This window comes from Scyliorhinus torazame, chromosome 10, assembly GCF_047496885.1.
Source record: "Scyliorhinus torazame isolate Kashiwa2021f chromosome 10, sScyTor2.1, whole genome shotgun sequence".
Taxonomy (NCBI): Eukaryota; Metazoa; Chordata; class Chondrichthyes; order Carcharhiniformes; family Scyliorhinidae; genus Scyliorhinus; species Scyliorhinus torazame.
In genome coordinates, this window is record NC_092716.1 from 144,095,680 (window position 1) to 144,119,538 (window position 23,859).

Below are 23,859 nucleotides of genomic sequence, written 5' to 3' on the forward strand. Positions count from 1 at the left end.
AGAAATGTTTCAGTATGATTTGGACAAGCTGACTGAGTGATCAAATGCATGGCAGGTGCAATGCAGTATAATGTGGGTAAATGTGAGGTAGCTAAAACAGGAAGGCAGATTTTTATCTGAATGTCTATAAATTGAGAGAGGGGAATGTGCAACAAAGAACAAAGAATTGTACAGCACAGGAACAGGCCCTTCGGTCCTCCAAGCCCGTGCCAACCATGCTGCCCGACTAAACTACAATCTTTTACACTTCCTGGGTCTGTATCCCTCTATTCCCATCCTATTCATGTATTTGTCAAGATGCCCCTTAAATGTCACTATCGTCCCTGCTTCCACCACCTACTCCGGTAGCGGGTTCCAGGCACCCACTACCCTCTGTGTAAAAAATTTGCCTCGTACATCTACTCTAAACCTTGCCCCTCTCACCTTGAACCTATGCCCCCTAGTAATTGACCCTTCTACCCTGGGGAAAAGCCTCTGACTATCCACTCTGTCTATGCCCCTCATAATTTTGTAGACCTCTATCAGGTAGCCCCTCAACCTCCGTCGTCCCAGTGAGAACAAACCGAGTTTATTCAACCGCTCCTCATAGCTAATGCCCTCCATACCAGGCAACATTCTGGTAAATCTCTTCTGCACCCTCTCTAAAGCCTCCACATCCTTCTGGTATTGTGGCGACCAGAATTGAACACTATACTCCAAGAGTGGCCTAACTAAGGTTCTATACAGCTGCAACATGACTTGCCAATTCTTATACTCAAAGCCCCGGCCAATGAAGGCAAGCATGCCGTATGCCTTCTTGACTACCTTCTCCACCTATGTTGCCCTTTCAGTGACCTGTGGACCTGTACACCTAGATCTCTCTGACTTTCAATACTCTTGAGGGTTCTACCATTCACTGTATATTCCCTACCTGCATTAGACCTTCCAAAATGCATTACCTCACATTTGACCGGATTAAACTCCATCTGCCATCTCTCCGCCCAAGTCTCCAAACAATCTAAATCCTGCTGTATCCTCTGACAGTCCTCATCGCTATCCGCAATTCCACTAACCTTTGTGTCGTCTGCAAACTTACTAATCAGACCAGTTACATTTTCCTCCAAATCATTTATATATACTACAAACAGCAAAGGTCCCAGCACTGATCCCTGCGGAACACCACTGGTCACAGCACTCCAATTAGAAAAGCATCCTTCCATTGCTACTCTCTGCCTTCTATGACCTAGCCAGTTCTGTATCCACCTTGCCAGCTCACCCCTGATCCCGTGTGACTTTTGTACTAGTCTACCATGAGGGATCTTGTCAAAGGCCTTACTGAAGTCCATATAGACAACATCCATTGCCCTACCTGCATCAATCATCTTTGTGACCTCCTCGAAAAACTCTCAAGTTAGTGAGACATGACCTCCCCTTCACAAAACCATGCTGCCTCTCACTAATACATCCATTTGCTTCCAAATGGGAGTAGATCCTGTCTCGAAGAATTCTCTCCAGTAATTTCCCTACCACTGAAGTAAGGCTCACCGTAGTTCCCTGGATTATCCTTGCTACCCTTCTTAAACAAAGGAACAACATTGGCTATTCTCCAGTCCTCCGGGACATCACCTGAAGACAGTGAGGATCCAAAGATTTCTGTCAAGGCCTCAGCAATTTCCTCTCCAGCCTCCTTCAGTATTCTGGGGTAGATCCCATCAGGCCCTGGGGACTTACCTACTTTAATATTTTTTAAGACGCCCAACACCTCGTCTTTTTGGATCTCAATGTGAACCAGGCTATCTACACGTCCTTCTCCAGACTCAACATCCACCAATTCCTTCTCTTTGGTGACTACTGATGCAAAGTATTCCTTTCGTACCTTGCCCATTTCCTCTGGCTCCACACATAGATTCCCTTGCCTATCCTTCAGTGGGCCAACCCTTTCCCTGGCTACCCTCTTGCTTTTTATGTACGCGTAAAAGGCCTTGGGATTTTCCTTAACCCTATTTGCCAATGACTTTTCGTGACCCCTTCTAACCCTCCTGACTCCTTGCTTAAGTCCCTTCCTACTTTCTTTATATTCCACGCAGGCTTCGTCTGTTCCCAGCCTTTTAGCCCTGACAAATGCCTCCTTTTTCTTTTTGACGAGGCCTACAATATCTCTCGTTATCCAAGGTTCCCGAAAATTGCCGTATTTATCCTTCTTCCTCACAGGAACATGCCGGTCCTGAATTCCTTTCAACTGACACTTGAAAGCCTCCCACGTCAGATGTTGATTTGCCCTCAAACATCCGCCCCCAATCTAGGTTCTTCAGTTCCCGCCTAATATTGTTATAATTAGCCTTCCCCCAATTTAGCACATTCACCCTAGGACCACTCTTATCCTTGTCCACCAGCACTTTAAAACTTACTGAATTGTGGTCACTGTTCCTGAAATGCTCCCCTACTGAAACTTCTACCACCTGGCCGGGCTCATTCCCCAATACCTGGTCCAGTACCGCCCCTTCCCTAGTTGGACTGTCTACATATTGTTTTACGAAGCCTTCCTGGATGCTCCTTACAAACTCTGCCCTGTCTAAGCCCCTGGCACTAAGTGAGTCCCAGTCAATATTAGGGAAGTTGAAGTCTCCCATCACCATAACCGTGTTGTTTTTACTCTTTTCCAAAATCTGTCTACCTATCTGCTCCTCTATCTCCCGCTGGCTGTTGGGAGGCCTGTAGTAAACCCCCAACATTGTGACTGCACCCTTCTTATTCCTGATCTCTACCCATATAGCCTCACTGCCCTCTGAGGTGTCCTCCCGTAGTACAGCTGTGATATCCTCCCTAACCAGTAGCGCACCTCCGCCACCCGCAGCACGGTAGCATTGTGGATAGCACAATTGCTTCACAGCTCCAGGGTCCCAGGTTCGATTCCGGCTTCGGTCACTGTCTGTGCGGAGTCTGCACATCCTCCCCGTGTGCGCGTGGGTTTCCTCCGGGTGCTCCGGTTTCCTCCCACAGTCCAAAGATGTGCAGGTTAGGTGGATTGGCCATGATAAATTGCCCTTAGTGTCCAAAATTGCCCTTAGTGTTGGGTGGGGTTACTGGGTTATGGGGATAGGGGGGAGGTGTTGCCCTTGGGTAGGGTGCTCTTTCCAAGAGCCGGTGCAGACTCGATGGGCCGAATGGCCTCCTTCTGCACTGTAAATTCTATGATCCTCCTCTATCCCGCCTGAAACATCTAAATCCTGGAACGTTTAGATGCCAATCCTGCCCTTCCCTCAACCAGGTCTCTGTAATGGCAACAACATCATAGTTCCAAGTACTAATCCAAGCTCTAAGTTCATCTGCCTTACCCGTAATACTTCTTGCATTAAAACATATGCACTTCAGGCCACCAGCCCTGCTGTGTTCAGCTACTTCTCCCTGTCTGCTCTGCCTCAGAGCCACACTGTCCCTATTCCCTAGTTCTCCCTCAATGCTCTCACCTTCTGACCTATTGCTCCCGTGCCCACCCCCGCCATACTAGTTTAAACCCTCCCGTGTGACACTAGCAAACCTCACGGCCAGGATATTTATGCCTCTCCAGTTTAGATGCAACCCATCCTTCTTATATAGGTCACACCTGCCCCGGAAGAGCTCCCAGTGGTCCAGGTAACGGAAACCCTCCCTCCTACACCAGCTGTTTAGCCACGTGTTTAGTTGATATCTTCCTATTTCTAGCCTCACTGGCACGTGGCACAGGGAGTAATCTCGAGATTACAACCCTAGAGGTCCTGTCTTTTAACTTTCTGCCTCGCTCCCTGAACTCCTGCTGCAGGACCTCATGCCCCTTCCTGCCTATGTCGTTAGTACCAATATGTACAATGACCTCTGCCTGTTTGCCCTCCCCCTTCAGGGTGCCCTCTTCCCGTTCGGAGACATCCTGGACCATGGCACCAGGGAGGCAACATACCATCCTGGAGTTTCTTTCACGTCCACAGAAGCGCCTATGTGTGCCCCTGACTATAGAGTCCCCTATTACTATTGCTCTTCTGCGCTTTGACCCTCCCTTCTGAACATCAGAGCCAGCCGTGGTGCCACTGCTCTGGCTGCTGCTGTTTTCCCCTGATAGGCTATCCCCCCGACAGTATCCAAAGGGGTATACCTGTTTGAGAGGGGGACAACCACAGGGGATTCCTGCACTGACTGCCTGCCCTTTCTGGTCGTCACCCGTTTCTCTGCCTGCATCTTGGGTGTGACCACATTTATATAACTGCTATATATGACGCTTTCCGCCACCTGCATGCTCCTATGTGCATCCAATTGCTGCTCCAACCGAACCATGCGGTCTGTGAGGAGCTCCAGTTGGGTGCACTTTCTGCAGATGAAGCCATCCGGGAAGCTGGAAGCCTCCCGGACCTGCCACATCTCAGTCAGAGCACTGCTGAGGAACGAGACCTGGGTGTCCTTGTACACCAGTTCCTGAAGATAAACATGCAGGTACAGCAGACAGGAAAGAAGGTAAAATGATGTGTTGGCCTTCATTGCGAGAGGATTCGAGTGCAGGAGCAGGGATATATTGCTGCAATTGTACGAGGCCTTGGTGAGGTCGCACCTGGAATATTGCAGTTTTGGTCTCCTTATTTGAGGAAGGATATTTTTGCTATAGAGGGAGTGCAGTGAAAGTTTACCAGACTGAATTCTGGGATGGCAGGACTGACATATGAGGAGAGATCGAGTCGATTAGGATTATTTCGCTGGATCAGAAGAATGAGGGAGGATCTCATAAAAACCTATAAAATTGTAACAAGGCTGAACAGGGTAGATGCAGGAAAGATGTTCCCGATGTTGGAGGTGTCCAGACCAGAGGTCATAGTCTAAGGATACGGGCTAAACCTTTTAGGACTGAGATGAGGAGAAGTTTCTTCACCCAGAGAGTGATGAGCTTGTGGAATTCGCGACCACAAGAAGCAGTTGAGGCCAAAACATTGTCAAGTGAATTCTCTGCCTCCCCAACCAAGTATTTCTCAGTGGTGAGTCATCGCTGGCAGCGGGATTCTCCGTTCTGCCGTTGTCCAATGGGATTTCCCATTGAAGCCACCCCACGCTGCCCAGGCGCACTGCCAGCAGAACGGAGAATCTCGCCAGCAGACAATTCACCCTGTATGTATTCAAGAAGCAGTTAGATACAGTTATCGGGGCAAAGGGGATCAAAGGATATGGGGGAAGGTGGGATCAGGCTACTGCGTTCGATGATCAGCGATGATCATAATGAATGGAAGTAACCAGCCCATACATGTTAGCCAACTAACCTGCATATCTGAGTTAACCAGCACTCAATTCTGAGCTAACTGGCCAGTAATTCTAAGCTAACCAATCCAAATGGGTATTCTTCAAATGGCCATTTCCTCAAATAAGCCATAATCATTGACACTACAGCAAATGTTAATTCCTTGGTATCATTTACTTGTTACTGTAATTAGATTTTAGCCCTTACAATCTGAAATTTGTATCCTTTGATTATCTGCCCTTCCAGAGTTGTTGACTCTGTGATCAACAAATATCCCACTCATGATAACGTTATGACAAAACAAGTTAAACTATTCCAAAGGAACTTAATTGTTTCAGAGTAAGGAACTAATATAATTCATTTGAAATTGCAGTATTCTTCAGGTCAGAAAATTAGACTTGTTGCTAACTTTTGGTTGGTTCAATTGGCTCTGTTTTATAACCTTTGCTCTCGAGTCGCCAGGTATCTTTATGATACCGCCACGAGGTTCAAGTTCAAGTAATGATCAATAACTCAATACACCAATTAGTAAGATTCAAATCAAAGCAGATATATTATACACAGTAATCGCTACTCATACACAAATTCTACTTCTAAGCTACTTCTACAACTAACAGGCCTATACTTTACTTCGGACTGGCCCACCATGTCAGGGGAACAAATGGCCTTTCGTTCGGGTTCTGAGTCTGCGGGATTCGAAGTTGGTACGGATTGGTAGCTAGGAGCGCCTGTCTCGTAGCGAGCGTTGACTTAAGACTTACTGGATATCGGTGGCAGCTGCACCGGTCACTGTCAAGGGTTGGTTCGCGTTGCTGAGTGACCCGGTCAAGAAGAACGATTTGAACTTGGGGGCTTAACTTTATAGTCCCCAGGGGCTTCCCGCCTTTCGGGGCGGACCCTGTACCTGGTTCTAAGTGATTGGACTTTGTTCCAATCGCTTGGTTCGATTTCTCCAATACTGGAGCGGTTCCCTGATCGATGGGCGGTCTTGAGGTGTCCGTTAACCTCTTTTGTGTTGGCTCCTGCTGGCGCTGAGGAGTCTGGCTTGGCTTTGTTTATCCCAAATGTTGCGATTGTTCCCGGGGATCGCTTATTAGTATGTAGATGGCTGCTACATTATTATGCAGATGGCTGCTTGTATCGACGCTGTCTGGGCTTTTGCAGAGTTTAATACACAGTAACTTGCACCTGCTAGTTTCTGCCTGTGATGGTCGAATTTCCTTTCAGCCTTTGCTGTTCTCCATTTTAAATCGGGACTTGGCCAACCCAGGTGGCTACAGACTAGTATTGAGGTATTGCCAATTTTTTAAAAATTCACTTTACAGGGTGTGGGCATCATTGACTGGGCTGGCATTTCAGAGGGCATTTGAGAGTCAATCACATTGCTGTGGGTCTGGAGGCACATGGAGGCCAGAAGACAGATTTCCTTCTCTAAAGAACATTGGTGAACCGGATGGGTTTTTACGACAATAATTTCAAGGGTCATTAGATATTTTAATTCCCGATTTTTATTGAATTCAAATTCAATCATCTGCCGTGGTGGAATTTGAACCCCAGTCCCCAGACCTTGCCCTGAATTACTAATCCAGTGACAATACTGCCTCTGCCTTCCCATATATTTCCAGACAAACAATTTCTCAATTATTTTTACAGAAGAATGAAGTCCACGGGAATCATATCAGTACTGGTACAACCTAAGCAGTTACATATTCAATGGCATATTTAGTCATTAATGCAATCATAATAATATTGATAACCTCAGCGTCATGCTGTCTTTCCACAATGATGTATGTAAATGGACAGGAAGGGAAGTTGTTCAGTGATTCTGCCAATAGTGAAGTCACACAGCACTGCAATACCAAAATACCCTAGGAGAGGCAAAAATACCAAGTATGGAACAGGTCCCTTCTCAGGAATGCTGCTTAATTCGAGGGAACATGTAGACAGAGTACAGACTTGGGAATAGACTCTTCAATTTGAAGAATGTTTGCTTAATTAACTTTTATGATCTTCATTCTTTAATAACAATAATAATCTTCATTAGCGTCACAAGTAGGCTTACATTAACACTGCAATGAAGTTACTGAAAATCCCCTAGTCGCCACACTCCGGCACCTGTTCGGGTGCATAGAGGGAGAATTCAGAATGTCCCATTCACCTAACAAGTACGTCTTTCGGGACTTGTGGGAGGAAACCGGAGCACCCGGAGGAAACCCACGCAGATACGGGGAGAACGTGCAGAACACGCAGACATTGACCTAAGCCGGGAATCAAACCTGGGTCCCCGCTAACCACTGTGCTACCGTGCCGTCCTATGTGCACATTGTTCATTTATAAAAGAAGAATATTTAAATTGCAAATAAAATCATCAAAAGTAACATTCACCTATGAAGTTTTTGAAAAGATAGAGGGCGCGCTCTAACTGAACTGGAACAGTCTCGCGACGAGCCCATTTAGCTGGGTGTTTCCTGGGGCTCGCAGTGCCGAGAAACATCATGCTATCTATCAGGAATCTGGTTCAATTCGGAGCCTCAGCGAGGAACTCCCCGCTGAGGCCACATTTCGTCCTGTTTCCTGCACTGAGGAGATCCACTTATCGTTAAAAATGCCGTCCCGATCTCTCAACGCCCCGTCACGACCCCTGAACTCCCCCAAAGCCCGAACTCACCTATAAAGGGGGCCTCGGGGGCCCACACCCCACCGTACATGCGCAGGGCACCCCGGGCCGATCCCCGGCATAGGAAATTGGCAGCCTGACATCCTGGCAGTGCCCCTACTAGTTGACAGTGCCACCTGGTCATCTTGGTTTTGTCAGGCTGGCACCCTGATCACCAGGCAAGTACCTGGGGGCATCCAATCCTCTGGGAAACCCCCACGTGTGCCATTCCATCTGGACCCCATGTGTGGGGACCAGTGCTGAATGTTGCTTGCCCGAGGTCTCAAGAGGCAAAAGGGTTCAATCCCAATGCCTCGGGTAGATCAGGAGAGAGCATATTGGAAAATGACTAGCTGCCAAAATGGTGGCACAATGGGCGGGATTCAGATCGCAATCTCTCGCGAGATCATGTTAGAACTCGCAAGGCATTGTAAGCCGGGTAGATCTTGGAAGAGGGATTTCCCAGCATCTACCGCCTTCAGCAGTGTGGAGTTTGCGCATTCCCCCTTTGTTTGCGTGGGTTTCCTCCGGGTGCTCTGGTTTCCAGCTGTGGTATAGAGTGAGAGAGAAGGGTCTTCAGGACCTTTTAGGATTCTCAGGAGAGATATCAGACTGGGCTTTTCCCTTTGAAAGAGAAGATTAAACTTTCACAGACCTGCCTACTGCCTGTAGTCTTTCAATCAGAAGTTACCTTCACAGGCCTGACTGGGGAGTGTTAAACGCCAGCCTTAGCTGATAGAGAGCATGCTGCTGTCAAAACTCAGGAGAAACTGAAGGCCAAAATGGAACCAGCCTTCTTTTCCAGAATCCTTCCAGAAGCTTCTGAAGGGTTCCACCAATCACAATTTGAATCGAACAAGACCCAAAATTCCAGAAGGGTCGATTGCTGCCAGCCACAACCATAAAAATGACGTTATGTTACCCTGCCACATTGCACGGGGGGGAATCCCCTTGGCCCAGTTCAAATAGCAGGGGGGGGGGGTGGTTCTAAAGTATGTATTGTAATAGCAAAATCTGCAATGTTGCAGCAGCCAGCAAGACAGTAATTAAAAGCGATATAATGATCAGACAATAGTTTAAAAGAGGTTCCTTACAAGAAGTTGAGGATTACATCATCCAGAAGATCCGAATGATGTTAAGACAACACCAGGACAGATGTTTCTGTCACATGAAATGGCACCTGAGCAAACATCCTTCTCAGTATGGGACACATGCAGACCATTAGGGTTAGGATTAAGCTACTTGGCCAGAAAAATAGGAAGGCAACTTATTATCTAAATGGAGAGAAACCTCAGAGTGCTTCAGTGTTGAGGGATCTGGATGGCCTCGTGCATGGATCGCAGAAGACGAGCATGCAGGTACTGCAGGTAATATTGAAGGGAAATGGAATTTTGTCTTTTATAGCTAAAGGAATAGAGCATAAAAGTAGGGAAGTGTTGCAATGTGCAAGGTATTGGTGAGATCACACTTGGAGAGAAGGGATGTAGTTGCATTGGAGGCAGTTCAGAGGAGGTTCACTAGATTGATTTCAGCGATGAGGTTTGTCCTATGAAGAGAGACCGAGCAGTTTAGGCCTATACTCTCTCGAGTTTAGAAGAATGGGAGATCTGAGACTTCCGGTTGCGGCCATGCCTGGGTAGGTCGCACGTTCGGCATCTCCTGCCGTGAAACGACTTTTGGTCCCTTTGAAGGAGCCCCAGCGGCACTTGGACGACAATTCCCGGTGTGGGAAGGCAGCAGTGAGGTTCCCCCAGCACTGTATGGAGTGGACCAGGAGCGGAGCGGTCAAAAAGGCGGCACTGGAAAAGAGAGGAGAGCGGGTGTGGAAAAGCAAGATGGCGGCGGTTGGAGACCAGGCAGCGTGGGCTCAGTGGTCCCAGGAGCAGCAGGAGTTTCTGAAAAGCTACTTTGCGGAGTTGAAGGCGGAGATGTTGGCCCCTACGAAGGCGTCGATCGAGAGGCTGGTGGAGACCCAGAGGGCGCAGGGGACGGCGATTAAGGAGGTGCAGCAGAAAGCCTCTGATAACGAGGATGAGATCCTGGGCCTGGCGGTGAAAGTGGAGGCGCACGAGGCGCAGCACAAAAAATGGCAGGAGAAGTTCGAGGACCTGGAAAACAGGTCGAGGAGGAGGAATCTGCGGATTCTGGGTCTCCCTGAAGGCGTGGAGAGGTTGGATGTCGGGGCGTACGTGGCTACGATGCTGGGCATGCTGATGGGCGCGGGAGCCTTCCCGAGGCCCCTGGAGCTGGATGGGGCACACAGAGTACTGGCAAGGAGGCCGAGGGCGAATGAGTCGCCGAGGGCTGTGGTGGTGAGGTTTCACCGTTTTACCGACAGGGAGTGTGTCCTGAGGTGGGCGAAGAAGGAACGGAGTAGCAGGTGGGAGAATGCTGAATTCCGTATCTACCAGGACTGGAGTGCAGAGCTGGCCAAGAAGAGGGCAGGATTCAAACGGGCCAAGGCGGTTCTCCATCGAAAGGGGGTGAAGTTTGGGCTGTTGCAGCCAGCGCAGCTGTGGGTCACGAATCAAGACCGACACCATTATTTTGATATGCCGGACGAGGCGTGGACCTTCATCCAAAATGAAAACCTGGACTCGAATTAGTGGTTTGCGGCAGGTTATGGGGATGCTGGGGAGTGGGAAGGGGCGATTTGATTTGATGTGTGTGCTTTCTGGGTATGTGTATTGATTTGGGAGGGGCTGTTCCCCGCATTTGAAGGGAAGAGTGGGGGCCGGAGGTCCTGGGTCTTTGGGGATCAGGGAGAGGCTGCAAGAGAAAGGAGCTGCGCCACATGGGGCGGGGCCGGCCCAGGCAGCGAACGCGCGCTTTTACCCACGCAAAAGGGGAGGGGGTGTGGCCTGACACGGGGGGCGGTTCCGGACGGGAGCTAGCACTGGTTTGTCGGGGGAGTGGGGAGGGGGGACTTTGAGGGGGAATTCAATCGGGGGATCGTCGGCAGAGGCGGGAGCTGCCGGGGTCAGCAGGAGTCAGCTGACTTACGGGAGTGCAATGGGGGGTGCAGGGAGGGAGGGTTGGGGGTGGGGGGTTTCTGGGTTGCTGCTGTACTGACTGAGGGGGAGCTGGGGGTAAGAGGGAGAGTCGGGGGGGGCTGGAGTGCGGGAGGCGTGGGCACGTGGCTGGCCTAAGAAAGGAGATGGCTAGTCGGCGGGGGGGGGTGGGTAGTCCCCCAATCCGGCTGATCACGTGGAACATGAGAGGCCTAAATGGGGCGGTCAAGAGGGCCCAGGTGTTTGCTGAAAGGGACTGAAGGCAGGCGTCGCTATGTTGCAGGAGACGCACCTGAAGGTGGCGGATCAGATCAGGCTGAGGAAGGGATGGGTGGGGCAGGTCTTTCACTCTGGGCTGGATGTGAAAAACAGGGGAGTCGCAATCCTGGTGAGCAAGCGGGTGACATTCGAGGCGGATAAAGGGAGCCGTTATGTGATGGTGAGTGGTAGGCTGCAGGGGGCCCGGGTGGTGCTGGTGAATGTATATGCCCCGAATTGGGACGATGCAGGGTTCATGAAGCGCATGCTGAGCCGGATCCCGGATCTGGAGGCAGGGAACCTGATAATGGGGGGGACGGGGACTTCAATACGGTACTGGACCCGGCACTGGATCGATCTAGGTCGAGGTCGGGCAGGAGGCCAGCTGCGGCCAAGGTTCTGGGAGGGTTAATGGATCAGATGGGGGGAGTGGACCCATGGAGGTTTGCCAGGCCAGCGGCGAGAGAGTTCTCCTTCTTTTCCTATGTGCACAAGGCCAATTCACAGATAGACTTCTTCGTGGTGAGTAGGGCGTTGATCCCAAGAGTGGAGGGGACGGAGTACTCGGCCATAGCGATTTTGGACCACGCCCCGCACGGGGTCGAGCTGGAGTTGGGGGAGGAGAGGGGCCAGCGCCCGCTGTGGCGCATTGATGTGGGACTGCTGGCGGACGAGGAGGTCTGTGGGCGGGTCCGAGGGTGCATTCAAAGGTACATAGAGGCCAATGATAATAGAGGTACCGGTGCGTGTGGTCTGGGAGGCGCTGAAGGCGGTGGTCAGGGTGGAGCTAATCAGGGCTCACAGGGAGAAGAGGGAGAGGATGGAGAGGGTGAGATTGGTGGGGGAGATACTGAGGGTGGATAGGGGATATGCGGAATCCCCTGAAGAGGGGCTGCTGAAGGCGCGCCGGAGCCTCCAAACGGAGTTTGACTTGCTGACTACGGGCAGGGTGCAGTCCGTTAAGATGACGGTCCTCCCTAGGTTCTTGTTCGTGTTCCAGTGCCTGCCTATTCTCATCCCCAAGGCCTTTTTAAAGCGAGGGGTTTGTATGGGCAAGTAAGACCCCAAGGGTTAAGAAACTTGGGAGAGGGGGCGACATGGAAAAGACTAGAGGCGGCGTCATGTATAGGTACTAGCCTGGGGGCACTGGTGACGGCACCGTTGCCGCTATCGCTGACGCGGTACACCACGAGCCCGGTGGTGGCGGCGACAATTAGGATCTGGGGGCAGTGGAGACGGCACAGGGGGGAGGTGGGGGCCTCAATCTGGTCCCCGATACGGAACAACCATAGGTTTGCACCGGGCAGGATGGATGGCAGATTCCTAAGTTGGCATCGGGCGGGAATTAAAAGGATGGGGGACTTATTCATTGATGGGACTTTTGCTAGTCTGAGGGTACTGGAGGAGAAATTTGGGTTACCCCCGGGAAATGCATTCAGGTTATGCAGGTTCGGGCGTTTGTGAGGAGGCAGGTAGGGGAATTCCCGCTGCTGCCTGCCCGGAGGATACAGGACAGGGTGATTTTGGGAGTGTGGGTCATGGAGGGTAAGGTCTCGGCGATAAACCAGGAGCTGCAGGAGGCGGAGGAAGCCTCGGTGGAGGAGCTGAAGGGCAAGTGGGAGGAGGAGCTGGGTGAGGAGCTGGATGAGGGCCTGTGGGCTGACGCCCTGGGCAGGGTTAATTCCTCCTCATCTTGTGCCAGGCTCAGCCTGATCCAGTTTAAAGTGGTGCACAGGGCACATATGACAGGGGCGAGGATGTGTACGTTTTGTAGGATACAGGACAGGTGTGTGAGGTGTTCGGGGAGCCCAGCAAATGACGCCCATATATTCTGGGTGTGTCCGTGTAGAAGCCAGGTATTTCTAATACACATAATATAGGTAAAAGATAGCTGTTTAAACGTAAATATTAAGCCCCAGTTTTAAATTAAGGATTGAAGAGACACATATTCTGCAAATTCATTTTACATAGTTTTAAAGTAACACCGAAGTCTGATAAAACAGACAGTTTGAATACATTTTTCAAGTCAGTGTCCAAGGACAGAGAAGACCCATAACAACAACATTGCCTGATAAGATAACATGAAGGCTCCATTGTTATAATAGCCTGAACCACACTCCATAACTTATAAGGCTGAAACAATTTAGATTATTGCTGTAGTTTTAAAATGGACAGTTTATAAGACATTGAATCAAATACATATTTGATTCCAACTTTCTCAAAACATAACAATTTCATAGAAGCAGCATAATTCACTTTGCTAAATTGATACAGACTTTGATTTATATTTTGCAGGTCATTTGCAATAGCCAAGCCAGCATGTTTTAGCTTTGATAAGGCACCATGGGCGAAATTCTCCCCAAACGGCGCGATGTCCGCCGACTGGCGCCCAAAACGGCGGCAATCAGACGGGCATCGCGCCGCCCCAAAGGTGCGGGATGCTCCGCATCTTTGGGGGCCGAGCCCCAACATTGAGGGGCTAGGCCGACGCCGGAGGGATTTCCGCCCCGCCAGCTGGCGGAAACGGCCTTTGTTGCCCCGCCAGCTGGCGCGGAAATGACATATCGGGGCGGCGCATGCGCGGGAGCGTCAGCGGCCGCTGACAGTTTCCCGCACATGCGTAGTGGAGGGAGTCTCTTCCGCCTCCGCCATGGTGGAGACCGTGGCGGAGGCGGAAGGGAAAGAGTGCCCCCACGGCACAGGCCCGCCCGCAGATCGGTGGGCCCCGATCGCGGGCCAGGCCACCGTGGGGGCACCCCCTGGGGCCAGATCGCCCCGCGCCCCCCCCAGGACCCCGGAGCCCGCCCACGCTGCCTTGTCCCGCCATTCAAAAGGTGGTTTAATCCACGCTGGCGGGACATGCAATTTATCGGCGGGACTCCGGCCTGTCCGGGCCGGAGAATCCAGCGGGGGGGCCCGCCAACCGGCACGGCCCTATTCCCGCCCCCGCCGAATATCCGGCGACTTCGGCAATCGGCGGGGGCGGGATTCACGGCAGCCCCCGGCGATTCTCCAACCCGGCGGGGGGTCGGAGAATGACGCCCCATATTGCATTCTTTAACATGCACAAATGTGCTAATACGCAACAATTAGAAGTAATGTTACATATTGAAGATGGACGGCTTGCCGTCAAATCAAATGTGTTTGAGTCTAACCCAAACCAATTAGGATTATATTGGGGTGTGATTCGATGACAGATATGAAAGGGTATAACTAAAAAAGTTTTGGCCCGCCATTTTGAGTTTTAGTTTGAGTTTTAGTTTGGAGTTTAGTCGATTAGATTTTTAGGTAGATTGGTAGGGTAGGTTTTTGTGGGTAGTTTGTTAGTTTTTGTTTCAATGTTTGAAGCTGAAGATTAGCTCTCTCTCTCTCTCTTTTTCACATTTCATTTTCAGACTTTTAAAAAAGTTATTGTTGAGCTGTTTGCCTAAGCAAGAAGATAATGTCTGTGATTCTTTGAAAGCTTCAAATTGTCTACAAATTGCCTTTTAAATGACTTTCAAATTGTAATCAATAGAAGACAAATAAAACAATTCCTACTTGCACCTGAGAAGTTTTAACTTAAATTTCTACTGAGTTCCAGTAATCGCAAAGTGCTGCTGGTAACCGAATGGTAGAAATCCTTCAATCCGGCGCTTGCAGGGTTTTGGACGGGCTTCGCAAAGGCCATGTCCAAGGTCTTGGATATTCGGGTGAAACCGAGCTGGGGGATGGCAATATTTGGGGTGTCAGACGAGCCGGGGTGCAGGAGCCGAAAGAGGCCGGAGTTCTGGCCTTTGCCTCTTTGGTAGCCAGGAGAAGGATCTTACTAATGTGGAGGGATGCAAAGCCCCCAAGCGTGGAGGCTTGGATCAATGGCATGGCGGGGTTTCTCAGGTTGGAGAAGATAAAGTTTGCCTTGCGAGGGTCTGTGCAGGGGTTCTCCAGGCGGTGGCAACCGTTCTTTGACTTTCTCGCGGAGCGTTAGGTGGTGGTCAATAGCAGCAGCAACCCGGGGGGGGGGGGGGGGGGGGGGGGGGTTGTCGTGTTTTGGTTTATGTAAGGGCCATTTGCCCCATTTTGTTCTTAATTTGTTAAATCGTTAAAGGGTTAGAGGATTGAGTGGCTTTGCTTGTTGGCGTATTGCCCTTTTTACTTTTCTTTTGTATATTTTCTTTCCTTTTGGGAGTGTTTTGTAAAAATTGAAAAACTTTGAATAAACATATATTTTTTAAAAAGGAATGAGAGATCTAATTGAGGTACATATTAAGATAAAGGGTACAGACAAATGCAGACGTAGAGTGGATGCATCTTTTTGTGGGATCATCTAGAACGAGCGGTCACAGTTTTAGGTAAGGGGTAGCAGATTTAAAACAGAGATGAGGAGAAATTACTTCTCTCAAAGGGTCATGAATCTGTTGCATTCACTACCCCAGAGTGTGGTGGAGGCCGGGACATTGAGTAAATTTGAGGAGATAGACAGATTTTTAATAATAGGTTGAAATTATGGAAAATGGGCAGGAAAGTGGAGTTGAGGTTACATAAGAACTAGGAACAGGAGTAGGCCATCTGGCTCCTCGAGCCTGCTCCACCATTTAATGAGATTATGGCTGATCTTTGTAGACTCAGCTCCACTCTCCGGCCCATGCACCATATCCCCAAATCCCTTTATTCTTTAGAAAGGTATCTATCTTTTTCTTAAAAACGTTTAAAGAAGGAGCCTCAACTGCTTCACTGGGCAAGGAATTCCAGAGATTCACAACCCTTTGGATGAAGAAGTTCCTCCTACACTCCGTCCTAAATCTACTTCCCCTTATTTTGAGGCTATGCCCCCTAGTTCTGCTTTCCCCGACCAGTGGAAACAACCTGCCCGCATCTATAATTTTATATGTTTCAATAAGATCCCCCCGCATCCTTCTAAACTCCAATGAGTACAGTCCCAGTCTCCTCAACCTCAACATCTCGAGGTTGAGAGATGAGCCGAGCCAGAATCGCATTGAATGGTGGAGCCGACTCAAAATTGCCTACTCCTGTTCCTAGTTCATTTGTATTTATGTTTGCATGCTGGAAGCAGCTCGAGGTAAAGCACACCCTGCATTGTGAAGCTTCAGTGATGCTTTCTGCAGCACCCACCAGATCCAAATTATATGCCAATGGACTGAAAAGAAAGTACTGTCCCAGGACACAAATTTCAGATCAAAATAACAAAGAAACTGAAAATAATGTAAAGGTTTATGAAGCACAAACCCACCGTCCATCAGAGTTATTAGCAGAGGTCTCTTTTGTGAATGTAATTTAACACACTGCTGAAATATGTAAATTGTATGGTATACTTTACCACAGGCAGTGATACAAGTTAAGATATGCAGGTCCACAGATCTTTGAAGGGGGCAACACAAGTGGACAAGGTAGTCAAGAAATCATACGGAATGCTTGCCTTCATTGGACAAGGCATCGAGTATAAAAACTGGCAAGTCATGATACAGATGTATAGAACCTTGGTAAGGCCGCCCTTGGATTATTGTGCACAATTCTGGTCACACACTACCAGAAGGATGTGGAGGATTTGGAGAGGGTGCAGAGGTTTGCCAGGATGTTGCCTGGTCTGGAGGGTGTTAGCTATGTGGAGAGGCTGAATAGACTCGGACTGTTTCCATTAAAAAGGCAGAGGTTGAGGGGTGACCTGATAGTGGTCTACAAGATTATGAGGGGCATTGATAGAGTGGATGGGCAGGCACTCCTTCCCAGGCTGAAGGGGTCAGTCACCAGGGGGCGTAGGTTTAAGGTCCTTGAGCAATGTTTAAGGAGAAGTGCGAGGCTGGGTAGTGAGTGTCTGGAACGCGTTGCCAGGGGAGGTCATGGAAGCAGATACATTAACGGCATTCAAAATGCATCCCGACAAACACATGGATAGGATGGGTACAGAGGGATTCGGCACAAGGAAGTGCTGAGGGTTTTGGCAAAGGTTGGTACCATGACCGATACAGGCTTGGAGGGCTGAAGAGCCGGTTCCTGTGCTGTATTGTTCTTTGTTAAATCGTAGTTAAAACAGTACTGAACAGCGGGAATCATGTGAATAAACAAATCTCCAGGAATGCTGTTTCCTATAACAGAGAAGCCTTGGCTTAGATTACCCCTTCATTTCTATACTGATTGCAACGTTTGTGTCAACAACGAAAAGGTCTATGGGTTATTGTTTCTACAATTCTTCCATTTCACCAGAGATGACAGCACATTGCCCGAAGATATTAAAATACAGGACCAACGACTGGTTGAAGGAATCATCATCTTGATGTAAATAGAATTACTATAGTAATTGTCATCTTGATATAAATAGAATGACGGCAGTAATTATCATCTTGATGTAAATAGCATGACTGCAGTAATTATCACCTTGATGTAAATAGAATGACTGCAGTAATTATCATCTTGATGTAAATAGAATGACCCCCCCCCCCCTCCCCCCCCACCCCCCGTGCCGATTAGCCATCTCCTTTTCCAGGCCAGCCACGTGCCCGCGCCTCCCGCACCCTCCAGTCCCCCAGGCGCGGACTCCAAACAAAAAGAACATCCCCCAAACACAGTAAACATCCCCCCACGACAAACCCTCAGTTTGAGTCCAACTTTTCAGGATGGATAAAGTTCCATGCCTCATCAGACGTTTCAAAATTGTGGTGCCGATCTTGGAACGTAACCCACAATCGCGCTGGCTGCAGCATCCCGAACTTCATCCCCTTCCGATGGAGCACCGACTTAGCCACCTCCGCACTCCAGTCCTGGTAAATTCGGATCTCCGTGTTCTCCCACCTGCTGCTCCGCTCTTTTTTTGGCCCATCTCAGGAACCTCACCACTGCAGTCCTTGGCGGCTTGTTGGCTTTGGGTCTCCTTGCCAGGACCCGATGAGCCCCATCCAGCTCCAGGGGCCTCGGGAAAGCTCCCGCGCCCATCAGCGAATTGAGCATCGTGCTCATATATGCCCCAGCATCGGGCCCCTCCACTCCTTCAGGGAGACCCAGAATCCGAAGATTTTTCCTCCTCGACCTATTCTCCAGGTCCTCAAATTTTTCCGCCCACACCTTGTGCAGTTCATCGTGCGCCGCCATCTTCACCACCAGGGCCAAGATCTCGTCCTCGTTCTCAGAGGCTTTTTGCCGCACCTCCCGGATCGCCGCCCCTTGGGCCTTCTGGGTCTCCACAAGCTTCTCAATAGCCGCCTTCACTGGCGCCAGCATTTCTGTCCTCAGCTCCTCAAAACAGCGTTTCCCTGCTGCTCCTGCGACCACTTCGCCCACGCTGCTTGGTCTCCACCCACCGCCATCTTGCTTTTCATCCCTCGCAATTTCCGCTGCACCAGGATCACTTTTTTAACCGCTCCACTCCTAGTCCAATCCATATAATATTAGGGGGACCTTGCTGTCACCTTCCCACACGGGAAGCCGTCGAACAATTGCCGTTGGGTCCCCTCTGAAGAGCCCAAAAGTCCGTTCCCAGCGGGAGCTGCCGAACGTGCGACCTACCTTGGCATAGCCGCAACCGGAGGTCTAGCCGCAACCGGAAGTCAGTAATTATCATTTTGATGTAAGTAGAATGACTGCAGTAATTATCATCTTGATGTAAATAGAATGACTGCAGTATTTATCATCTCGATGTAAATAGAGTGACTGCAGTAATTATCATCTCGATGTAAATAGAATGACTGCAGTATTTATCATCTCGATGTAAATAGAATGACTGCAGTAATTATCATCTCGATGTAAATAGAGTGACTGCAGTAATTATCATCTCGATGTAAATAGAATGACTGCAGTAATTAACATCTCGATGTAAATAGAATGACTGCAGTAATTATCATCTTGATGTAAATAGAATGACAGCAGTATTTATCATCTTGATGTAAATAGAATGACTGCAGTAAATATCATCTTGATGTAAATAGAATGACTGCAGTAATTATCATCTTGATGTCAATAGAATGACTGCAGTAATTATCATCTTGATGTAAATAGAATGACTGCAGTATTTATCATCTTGATGTCAATAGAATGACTGCAGTAATTATCATCTCGATGTAAATAGAATGACTGCAGTAATTATCATCTTGATGTCAATAGAATGACTGCAGTAATTATCATCTTGATGTAAATAGAATGACTGCAGTATTTATCATCTCGATGTAAATAGAGTGACTGCAGTAATTATCATCTCGATGTAAATAGAATGACTGCAGTATTTATCATCTCGATGTAAATAGAATGACTGCAGTAATTATCATCTCGATGTAAATAGAGTGACTGCAGTAATTATCATCTCGATGTAAATAGAATGACTGCAGTAATTAACATCTCGATGTAAATAGAATGACTGCAGTAATTATCATCTTGATGTAAATAGAATGACTGCAGAATTTATCATCTTGATGTAAATAGAATGACGGCAGTAAATATCATCTTGATGTAAATAGAATGACTGCAGTAAATATCATCTTGATGTAAATAGAATGACTGCAGTAATTATCATCTTGATGTAAATAGAATGACTGCAGTAAATATCATCTTGATGTAAATAGAATGACTGCAGTATTTATCATCTCGATGTAAATAGAATGACTGCAGTAATTATCATCTTGATGTAAATAGAATGACTGCAGTAAATATCATCTTGATGTAAATAGAATGACTGCAGTATTTATCATCTCGATGTAATTAGAATGACTGCAGTAATTATCATCTTGATGTAAATAGAATGACTGCAGTAATTATCATCTTGATGGAAATAGAATGACTGCAGTATTTATCATCTCGATGTAAATAGAATGACTGCAGTAATTATCATCTCGATGTAAATAGAATGACTGCAGTAATTATCATCTTGATGTAAATAGAATGACTGCAGTAATTATCATCTTGATGTAAATAGAATGACTGCAGTAAATATCATCTTGATGTAAATAGAATGACTGCAGTATTTATCATCTCGATGTAAATAGAATGACTGCAGTAATTATCATCTTGATGTAAATAGAATGACTGCAGTAATTATCATCTTGATGTAAATAGAATGACTGCAGTAAATATCATCTTGATGTAAATAGAATGACTGCAGTATTTATCATCTCGATGTAAATAGAATGACTGCAGTAATTATCATCTCGATGTAAATAGAGTGACTGCAGTAATTATCATCTCGATGTAAATAGAATGACTGCAGTAATTATCATCTTGATGTAAATAGAATGACTGCAGTAATTATCATCTTGATGGAAATAGAATGACTGCAGTATTTATCATCTCGATGTAAATAGAATGACTGCAGTAATTATCATCTCGATGTAAATAGAATGACTGCAGTAATTATCATCTTGATGTAAATAGAATGACTGCAGTAATTATCATCTTGATGTAAATAGAATGACTGCAGTATTTATCATCTCAATGTAAATAGAATGACTGCAGTAATTATCATCTCGATGTAAATAGAATGACTGCAGTAATTATCATCTTGATGTAAATAGAATGACTGCAGTAATTATCATCTTGATGTAAATAGAATGACTGCAGTAATTATCATCTTGATGTCAATAGAATGACTGCAGTAATTATCATCTTGATATAAATAGAATGACTGCAGTAATTATCATCTTGGTGTAAATAGAATGACTGCAGTAATTATCATTTTGATGTAAATAGAATGACTGCAGTAATTATCATCATGATATAAATAGAATGACTGCAGTAATTATCATCTTGATGTCAATAGAATGACTGCAGTAATTATCATCTTGATATAAATAGAATGACTGCAGTAATTATCATCTTGGTGTAAATAGAATGACTGCAGTAATTATCATCTTGATATAAATAGAATGACTGCAGTAATTATCATCTTCGTGTAAATACAATGACTGCAGTAATTATCATCTTGATATAAATAGAATGACTGCAGTAATTATCATTTTGATGTAAATAGAATGACTGCAGTAATTATCATCTTGATGTAAATAGAATGACTGCAGTAAGTATCATCTTGATGTAAATAGAATGACTGCAGTAAGTATCATCTTGATGTAAATAGAATGACTGCAGTAATTATCATCTTGATGTAAATAGAATGGCTGCAGTAATTATCATCTTGATGTAAATAGAATGACTGCAGTAATTATCATCTTCGTGTAAATACAATGACTGCAGTAATTATCATCTTGATATAAATAGAATGACTGCAGTAATTATCATCTTGATGTAAATAGAATGACTGCAGTAAATATCATCTTACTGTTAATAGAATGACTGCAGTAATTATCACCTTGATGAAAATAGAATGACTGCAGTAATTATCACCTTGATGAAAATAGAATGACTGCAGTAATTATCATCTCGATGTAAATATAGTGACTGCAGTAATTATCATCTTGATGTAAATAGAATGACTGCAGAAATTATCATCTTGATGTAAATAGAATGACTGCAGTAATTATCATCTTCGTGCAAATACAATGACGGCAGTAATTATCATCTTAATGTTAATAGAATGACTGCAGTAATTATCATCTTGATTAAAATAGAATGACTGCAGTAATTATCATCTTGATGTAAATAGAATGACTGCAGTAATTATCATCTTGATGTCAATAGAATGACTGCAGTAATTATCATCTCGATGTAAATAGAATGACTGCAGTAATTATCATCTTGATGTAAATAGAATGACTGCTGTAATTATCATCTTCGTGTAAATAGAATGACTGCAGTAATTATCATCTTGATGTCAATAGAATGACTGCAGTAATTATCATCTTGATGTCAATAGAATCACTGCAGTAATTATCATCTCGATGCAAATGGAATGACTGCAGTAATTATCATCTTGATATAAATAGAATGACTGCAGTAATTATCATCTTCGTGTAAATAGAATGACTGCAGTTATTATCATCTTCGTGTAAATACAATGACTGCAGTAATTATCATCTTGATGTAAATATAATGACTGCAGTAATTATCATCTTCGTGTAAATACAATGACTGCAGTAATTATCATCTTGATGAAAATAGAATGACTGCAGTAATTATCATCTCGATGTAAATACAATGACTGCAGTAATTATCATTTTGATGTAAATAGAATGACTGCAGTAATTATCATCTTGATGTAAATAGAATGACTGCAGTAATTATCATCTTGATGTCAATAGAATGACTGCAGTAATTATCATCTTGATATAAATAGAATGACTGCAGTAATTATTGTCTTGGTGTAAATAGAATGACTGCAGTAATTATCATTTTGATGTAAATAGAATGACTGCAGTAATTATCATCTTGATATAAATAGAATGACTGCAGTAATTATCATCTTGATGTCAATAGAATGACTGCAGTAATTATCATCTTGATATAAATAGAATGACTGCAGTAATTATCATCTTGGTGTAAATAGAATAACTGCAGTAATTATCATTTTGATGTAAATAGAATGACTGCAGTAATTATCATCTTGATATAAATAGAATGACTGCAGTAATTATCATCTTGATGTAAATAGAATGACTGCAGTAATTATCATCTTGATGTAAATAGAATGACTGCAGTAATTATCATCTTGATATAAATAGAATGACTGCAGTAATTATCATCTTCATATAAATAGAATGACTGCAGTAATTATCATCTTGATATAAATAGAATGACTGCAGTAATTATCATCTTCGTGTAAATACAATGACTGCAGTAATTATCATCTTGATATAAATAGAATGACTGCAGTAATTATCATTTTGATGTAAATAGAATGACTGCAGTAATTATCATCTTGATGTAAATAGAATGACTGCAGTAATTATCATCTTGAAGTAAATAGAATGACTGCAGTAAGTATCATCTTGATGTAAATAGAATGACTGCAGTAAGTATCATCTTGATGTAAATAGAATGACTGCAGTAATTATCATCTTGATGTAAATAGAATGACTGCAGTAATTATCATCTTGATGTAAATAGAATGACTGCAGTAATTATCATCTTCGTGTAAATACAATGACTGCAGTAATTATCATCTTGATATGAATAGAATGACTGCAGTAATTATCATCTTGATGTAAATAGAATGACTGCAGTAAATATCATCTTACTGTTAATAGAATGACTGCAGTAATTATCACCTTGATGAAAATAGAATGACTGCAGTAATTATCACCTTGATGAAAATAGAATGACTGCAGTAATTATCATCTCGATGTAAATAGAATGACTGCAGTAATTATCATCTTTGTGCAAATACAATGACGGCAGTAATTATCATCTTGATATAAATAGAATGACTGCAGTAATTATCATCTTGATGTAAATAGAATGACTGCAGTAAATATCATCTTACTGTTAATAGAATGACTGCAGTAATTATCACCTTGATGAAAATAGAATGACTGCAGTAATTATCACCTTGATGAAAATAGAATGACTGCAGAAATTATCATCTTGATGTAAATAGAATGACTGCAGTAATTATCATCTTCGTGCAAATACAATGACGGCAGTAATTATCATCTTAATGTTAATAGAATGACTGCAGTAATTATCATCTTGATTAAAATAGACTGACTGCAGTAATTATCATCTTGATGTAAATAGAATGACTGCAGTAATTATCATCTTGATGTCAATAGAATGACTGCAGTAATTATCATCGCGATGTAAATAGAATGACTGCAGTAATTATCATCTTGATG

The 23,859-nt window shown here is 45.5% G+C and overlaps 1 protein-coding gene across 1 annotated transcript in view; it reads right to left on the minus strand.

The window, feature by feature from the left end:
- The window catches only part of LOC140430265 (low choriolytic enzyme-like), a 246,281-nt gene that overhangs the window by 82,060 nt on the left and 140,362 nt on the right, over window positions 1-23,859 (minus strand). The window lies entirely within an intron of this gene.